We start from the raw sequence: 7,856 nt of genomic DNA, 5'->3' as shown, positions 1-7,856 counted from the left end.
GGAAGGGAAGCCTCCCCCACTGCCACCCTATCCCCCGCCATGACACTGCAGACTGCTCCATCTGGTATCTCCCTGGGGGGAGTCAGGCCCCAGGATCCATCTCCCTGAATGCCAGATCACATGCATCTGGGTGTCCTGAGGATGACTTCTGTGCACGCCCCTCAGGTGCCCTGGTACAGGAGGCTTGGCATTTAGCTGGTGTCCAGCCAGGGGGAAAAGGCCAGCTTCCTTCCTGGAAAGCACTGCCCTCTGTGGGGGGTGTCACCTGAAGCCCCTTACTCAGCTTAAGAGTGGAACTCTTTATTATTTATTTATTCATCTTTTAGAGATGGCAGTCTCACTATGTTGTTCAGGCTGGTCTTGAACTCCTAGACTCAAGCAATCCTCTTGCCTCAGCCTCCTGAGTAGCTGGGACTACAGACTTGTACGATGACACCCAGCTAGTTTTTGTATTTATTATTATTACTACTGAGACAGAGTCTCACTCTGTCGCCCAGGTTGGAGTGCAGTGGCACAATCTTGGCTCGCTGCAACCTCCACATCCTGGGTTCAAGCGATTCTCTTGCCTGAGCCTCCCTAGTAGCTGGGATTACAGGCATGCGCCACCACACCCAGCTAATTTTTGTATTTTTAGTAGAGACAGGGTTTCACCATGTTGGTCAGGCTGGTCTCGAACTCCTGACCTCGTGATCCGCCGACCTCGGCCTCCCAAAGTGTTGGGATTACAGGTGTGAGCCACCCCGCCTGGTCAAGGGCAGAACTCTTTTAATAAATCCTCCCCCAAGCATGACTTCGATGCAGGTGAGCGGGGGCCACATACGATAGTTCTGTTCTCCTGCCGAGTCCTGAAGGTGTCTCTGGCATCCCTCTTAAGGTGTGGGCACTGCTCACCCCGCGCTGCTCACCCCACACTGCTCATCCCTTGCTCTCAGCCTTGGGTCTCTGCAGAAATTCCTAAAGACTAGAAAAGTCTTGTCGTTCTCTTCTGCATATACTCTGATTTAGCTCTCATTACTGACACCTTTGTGGGGAAGGTTTCTTCTTTCCTCGTTTTTTTTTTTTTTTTTTTGAGACAGAGTTTCTCTCTGTTGCCGAAGCTGGAGTGTGGTGTCACGATCTCAACTCACTACAACCTCCATCTCTCAGGTTCAAGTGATTCTCCAGCCTCAGCCTCCCCAGCAGCTGGGACTACAGGCATGGGCTGTTTTTTTTTTTTTTTTTTCAACCCCCACCCCCAGGCAAGGAGTCCCAGGAGACCGGCAGAGCAGACCACGGGGGCGTTTATTGGGCCCACATTCCTGCCTGAGCCTGGTTAGCGGCAGCCACACTCGTCCACCACCATGTCCTCATACTGCTGCAGCACCACGTTATCGCTGCTGTCAAAGAAGAGCACGGAGATGGGCGACAGGCGCGCGGGCACGCAGCAGGGCAGGTCGGCGGCTCCCGGGGCGGCTGCGTGCATGAGCGCGTGCAGTACGGCGTGGTTGAGCTCAGGCGGACCCCCGGCCCCGACAGCGCGGCGGGCAGCGCGCACTGACCCTGGCAATACTTGGCCAGGAAGCCGCGCGGCGCGATGACCCATCGGTGCCAGCCCACCTCGCGGAAGCTCACGTATAGCCGTCGCGCGCGACACGCGCCCCCGGGACCGCCGCCCAACACGAGTTCGGCGCCGCGCAGCGGCCAGGCAAGGGGGTGGCGTAGGAGCGGGTCGAGAGTCACCAGCAGCAGCGAGGCCTTGGCCAGGCGCGCGCAGGCCGCAGGGGTCGGGGGGCGTAGCGCAGCGCCAGCGCCAGGCGGAGGCTGCGCGGCCACGAGGCGTTCCGATCCCAGGCGGCGCCCAGCAGCTCTGCGCGCACCGGCGGCCCCAGGGTGGGCACCGCCTGGCGGAGCAGCACCAGCCCGGGGCTCGCCCCTGCGCCCTAACCCGCCAGCGCCACGCTCAGCTCCCACCCGCCCTCCGGAGCCTCCGCCGCCGCGAAACGCAGCTCCAGGAGAAGCTGCTCTGCCTGGTGCGGCACCGGGCAGGCCACCACTGTCAGAATGCCGTGATCGTCATCCTCATGGTGGCCTGGGAGGGCATCCCCCGTAGCCTCGGCGACACCCTCTACCAGGAGCTCACGGACACCCTCCGGAAGTATGGGAACCCCACCAGCCGGAGATGCGGCCTCAACGGTGACCGGACCTGCGCTTGCCAAGGCAAAGACCCCAACACCTGCGGTGCCTCCTTCTCCTTTGGTTGTTCCTGGAGTATGTACATCAACGGCTGCAAGTATGCTTGGAGCAAGACACCTCGCAAGTTCCGCCTCGCGGGGGACAATCCCAAAGAGGTCATCTTTCTAGGTGTTAGATTTAGCAGGAAAGGCGGTCTCCGGCGCATGGGCCACCCTCTGGGTCTTTGCTGTACTTCCCGAGGCATATACCACCCTACCTGGCTGCTGGACAGATGCTAGGCAGTCGTCCCGGCCCTTGCAGTCTCCATGCCGGGAACCTGGCCTGGTCCCTGGGCTCTGGACTGGCGTCCACACAGTATGGCCACTAGCTCCTAGTACCAGAAGGGCTTCCCACTTCCCGTGGCGCACGGACATCCTCTCCACACCAACACCCATGTCACCTGCTGTGCTCTGACTGCCAAGCTCAGGTCTTCATAAGGAAAAGAAAGCATATTAAAATTTAGAACTCTTTATTTACCCCTCCCCCCAAAAATTGTCCTATTTGTTATTTTTTTGAGATGGAGTCTCGCTCTGTTGCCCAGGCTGGAGTGCAGTGGCATGATCTCGGCCCACTGCAACCTCCTCCTCCCGGGTTCAAGTGATTCTCCTGTCTCAGTCTCCTGAGTAGCTGGGATTACAGACACTCACCACCATGCCCAGCTAATTTTTGTATTTTTAGTAGAGACAGTGTTTCACCACGTTGACCAGGCTGGTCTCGAACTCCTGACCTCAAGTGATCCGCCTGCCTTAGGCTCCCAAAGTGCTGGGATTACAGGCGTGAGCCACTGTGCCTGGCTGTTGGAAGGCTTTTTCTTATGCCATTTGACAGGCTAGAAAACTGAAGTCCACAGATAGAAACAGGTGAATAGCGGGACAGACAAAACTCCAACGAATGGCCGGGTGTAGTGGCTGACACCTGGAACCCCAGTATTTTGGGAGGCTGAAGTGAGAGGATCACTTGAGCCCAGGAGTTAGAGACCAACTTGGACAATGTAGCAAGACCCTGTCTCTACAAAAAATTTAAAAATTAGGTGGGCATGGCAGCACATGCCTGTAGTCCCAACTACGTGGGAGGCTGAGGCTGGAGGATTGCTTGAGCCCAAGAGATGGAGGCTGCAGGGACCTGCGATCATGCCACTGCACCCCAGCCTGGGTGGCAGAGTGAGTTTGAGACCTTGTCTCAAAACAAATAAACAATCCAGCAACCTCCAACTTGGTTCTGACGCCTCCAAAGTCTGTGTCCTTCCTAGTGCACTAACCCAGGAACAGAGCTGCGTATACCCCAGGAACTAGCAAATACCTCAGTGCTTACTGACCGAGCTGGGGGGGGCATCACTTCTGGCTGATAGGAGCTGTGGGGGTTGGGGGGGCCTGACCTCACAGATGGAGGCCCCATCAAAGCCATCCCTGCACCAGCCAGCTGGGGCTGGGGCCCCCCTGCCAGTCCTGCTTCTGTCACTGCCTTGGTTGGTTGTGGGAGGTGGCTCCTTGGCTGGGTTTTGGGGACACAGCTGCCCCCCACCCCTCGCCGGCACCCTGCAGCCTGGCACATCTCCAGAGCTGGTTGGCTCATCTAGAAATGACATTGCGTCTTGGCTGCCAAAGCCAGCTGGAGAAACTCTTATTTAGACCTGCCCTGGGGGTTGGGGCTGAGGGGCGGAAAGGCGGGCAGGGCCAGGGTGCATCCATCCTCTGGCGCTGGGAAGCCACTGGTTCCGGCCTGGTACCCACCGATGCCGAGCCGCTGTGACCAGAACTCTGACCCTCCAGAGGTGCTGCATCCCCACCCCATGGCTCTGTCTGTGCCTCCGTAGTCTGCTTGGATGTTTGGAGCTGAGATTCAGGCTCCAGTTCCTCCTCTTCAACAACTGTCAGTCGCAAAGCCCTTAACCTCTCCAGAGTCCACCTGCCCCTCTCCGTCCTCCCTGCCCATCCCTGGCTCATGCCTTGCTGTCTTTCTCCAGAACTGTTCCAGAAGCCACCTTCCTGCTCACCCACCACAATCTGTTCTTCAGTTCTTCACACATTGCCAGAGTGAGCTTCCTCCCTCCCTCCTTCCCTCCCTTTCTCCCTTCCCTCCTCCCTCCCTCTCTCCCTTCTTTCTTTCCCTCCCTCCCTCCCTTCCTTCCTTTCTTCTTTCTTTCTTCCTTCTTTTTCTTTCTTTCTTCCTCTCTTTCTCTCTCTCTTTCTTTTCTTTCTCTTTCATTCTTTCTTTCTCTCTTTCTCTTCCTTCTTCCTTTTTTCTTCCTTCCCTTCCTCCCTCCCTCCCTCCCTCCCTCCCTCCCTTCCTTCCTTCCATCCTTCCTTCCAGACATGGTCTCCCCGTGTTGCCCAGGCTGCTCTTGAACTCCTGGCCTCAGACGATCCTGCCCATGCTGCCTCCTGAGTAGCTGGAATTATAGGTGTGTGTCACTGTGCCTGGCTTACAGAGTGAGCTTTCTGACACCATGACCCTTCCCTGCTCAGAAGCCTTGCATGGCTCCCTGGGGCCTCTGGGGTTAGGTCCTGCTCCTTATCCTGGCGTTTAAAGCCCCTCATGAACTTCCCTGACAACGCTGGGAGCCTTATTCCTCCACTGCAGTCCTGCCATACAGCTTCCCTCTTGATTCCCTAGGCCATGTTTCCCTCTCCTTCTCTTTCCCCATCCTCACTCCCTTCGCCATATGTCCAAAGCATTCTAGGCCTTCAAGGGCCTCCGTCTCTCCATGGATTCCTCCCTGTTGCCGGGCCTGACCCCCTCTCCCTCCTTTCTTTAGTACGCCCCAGCATCGTCTTCCTGGGGTCTCGGTTATGTACATTCTGGCTCCTCTCCCAGCCCTGTCTGTGAGTTTTAGCAGGGCCCAGCTTTGGTTCTAATCTTTCTCTGCACTCCAGCTCAAAGCATGGTCAGGCACATGGATGACTGGGTGAAAGTCACTGCTGGCTGAGTGAAGAGTCGGCTAACAAACTGTTTGTATTCATTTGTTTATTCGACCAATATTGATTGAATGCCAATTAAGTGGCATACTAGTTTAAATGCTGTAGATATAGGTGGCTGGGCACGGTGGCTCACGCCTATAATCCCAGCACTTTGGGAGGCCGAGGCAGGCGGATCACCTGAGGTCAGAAGTTCAAGACCAGTCTGGGCAACATGGCAAAACCCTGTCTCTACTAAAAATACAAAAATTTAGCTGGGCATGGTGGTGCGTGCCTGTAGTCCCAGCTACTTGGGAGGCTGAGGCAGGAGAATCACTTGAACCCAGGGGGCAGAGGTTGCAGTGAGCCAAGATCATGCCACTGCACTCCAGACTGGGAAACAGAGCGAGACTCTGTCTCTAAATAAATAAATGCTGTAGATATAGCAATGAATAAAACAGATAAAAATGTCTCTCTCCTGAGGGAACTTACATTCTAGTTGGGGGAGATAGATAACAAACAAAATATATAAGTATTGTGAATTTTATTGTAAAATTCACAGTATTTCAGATAGTCATAAAGGCTTAGGAGAGAAGTGGTGTTGGGAAGGGAAACAGGGAGAGTGTGAGTATTGGGAGGAGAGGGTAGCAATTTGATGTAGGGTGGCCAGAGAGGCCTCACTGAGAAGGTAGTTGTTGAATAAAGACCTGTAGGGGGTGAAGGAGTGAATTATGTGGATATATGGGGGAACAGTAAGTCAGGAGTATACTCAATGGGTACACAATGAGGTGGCTACTCTGATTAGTGCAGAGAGAGGAGGACAGGGAGATGATGGGTGCCCAATGATGGGTTCTAAGATGGGGGACATCTGGCTTTTGTCTTCTGCATCTATTGAAATGATCATGTGGTTTTGTCCTTTATTTGATTACTATAGTTTATTACATTGACCGATATTTATGTGCTTAACCAACCTTGCATTCCTGGGATATGTTCTCCGTGGTCATGGTGGATGACCATTTTTATGTCTTGCTGGATTTGACTTGATAGTACTTTGTTGAGGATTTTTGCATGAATGTTTTGATACTGGTGTTCCGTTTTCTTGTGGTGTCTTCGTCTGTTTTGGTATCAGGGTAGTGGCCTTGTAATGAGTTGGCAAGTGTTCCTTCCTCTTCTGGTTTTTGGAAGACTTTATGAGGAATTTGTTAATCCATCGTTAAACATTTGGAAGAATTCACCAGTGAAGCCATCTGGTTTTGGGCTTTTGTTTGTGGAAAGTTTTTTGATTGCTAACTCAATATTTACTTGTTATAGGTCAATTCGAATTTTCTATTTCTTCTTGAGTTGTTTCAGTAGTTTTTATGTTTTTAGGAATTTGTCCATTTATTCTAGGTTAATCTAATTTGTTGGCACACAATAGTTTATACAACAATTCCTTCTAATTCTTTTAATTTCTGTAAGGTCGGTAGTAATGTCCCTGTTTCATTCCTAATTTTAATAATTTGAATCTTTTTGTTCAGTCAGTTTATCTAAAGGTTTGTCCATCTTGCTGATCTTTTCAAAGAACCAACTTTTGGTTTCATCGATTTTTCTCTATTATTTGCTTTTTTTTTTTTTTGACATAGGGTCTGGCTTTGTTTCCCAGGCTGGAGCTCCTGGCTTCAAGCAATCCTTCAGCCTCAGCCTCGCCTCCCTAAGTGCTGGGATTATAGGAGAGAGCCACCCCATCTGGCTGGCTTATGTTGAGTAGAATCTGTCTACTCTGGGGGCAAGGGCAGAAGCAGAGAGGAGTGAGGAGCCTATTGCTAGAATGCAGGTGAGATGATGGGGCTTGGACCAGAGTGGCAGCAATGGAGGTGGTGAGAGGCAGTTGGATTACATACGTATTTTGAAGGTAGAGCTATCAGAATTTCCTGATGAATTCCAGGAAGGAATGAGTCCATCCATCCATCCACCCACCCACCCACCACTTCACTTCTCAGATTGCAGGAACCAAAGTCCTTCCTGCAGGATTTCTGCTGTTGAAGGAGTAGGTACTGGGCAGATGATAGGCTCTAAACTCTTCTTGGGAAGGGCCCATGGGAAGATGGGCCTGTGTGCTAGTGTGTGCATGCATCTAATATGAGTGTGTGCATGTTCATTCTTGTGTATATACGTTAAAATGAACATACTAGCAGGGCACAGTGGTTCACACCTATAATCCCAGCACTTTAGGAGGCCAAGGTGGGTGGATCACTTGAGGTCAGGAGTTCAAGTTCAGCCTGGCCAACATGGCAAAACCCCATCTCTACTAAAAATACAAAAATTAGCTGGGTGTATTGGCATGTGCCTGTAATTTCAGCTACTCAGGAGGCTGAGGCAGGAGAATTGCTTGAACCCAGGAGGCAGAGGTTGCAGTGAACTGAGATCACACCACTGCACTCTAGCCTGGGCAACAGAACAAGACTCTGTCTCAGAAAAAACAAAAAACATGAATATACTATCTGGGCATGATGGCTCACACCTGTGAGGCAAAGGTGGGCGAATCATTGAGGTCACAAGTTCGAGATCAGCCTGAGTGACATGCTCTCTCCCATGCCCCATCTCCACTAAAAATATATTTTAAAAAATTAGCTGGGTGTGGCAGTGGGCATCTGTAATCTGAGCTACTCTGGAGGCTGAGACAGGAGAATCACTTGAACCCAGGAGGTGGAGGTTTCAGTGAGCCGAAATCGTGCCGCTGCACTCCAGCCTGGGCGACAGAGTGAGCCTCCA

The 7,856-nt window shown here is 52.5% G+C and overlaps 1 pseudogene; it reads right to left on the bottom strand.

Moving 5' to 3' along the window:
• Nucleotides 1-1,312: 1,312 nt before the first annotated feature.
• LOC135275337 (embryonic growth/differentiation factor 1-like) lies at nucleotides 1,313-2,606 on the bottom strand (annotated as a pseudogene).
• Nucleotides 2,607-7,856: the final 5,250 nt, after the last annotated feature.

This window comes from Aotus nancymaae, unplaced genomic scaffold (assembly GCF_030222135.1).
Source record: "Aotus nancymaae isolate 86718 unplaced genomic scaffold, 86718_ANA_hifiasm-v0.15.2.pri h1tg000016l, whole genome shotgun sequence".
Classification (NCBI taxonomy): domain Eukaryota; kingdom Metazoa; phylum Chordata; class Mammalia; order Primates; family Aotidae; genus Aotus; species Aotus nancymaae.
This window is presented reverse-complemented; position numbering and strand designations above follow the sequence as displayed.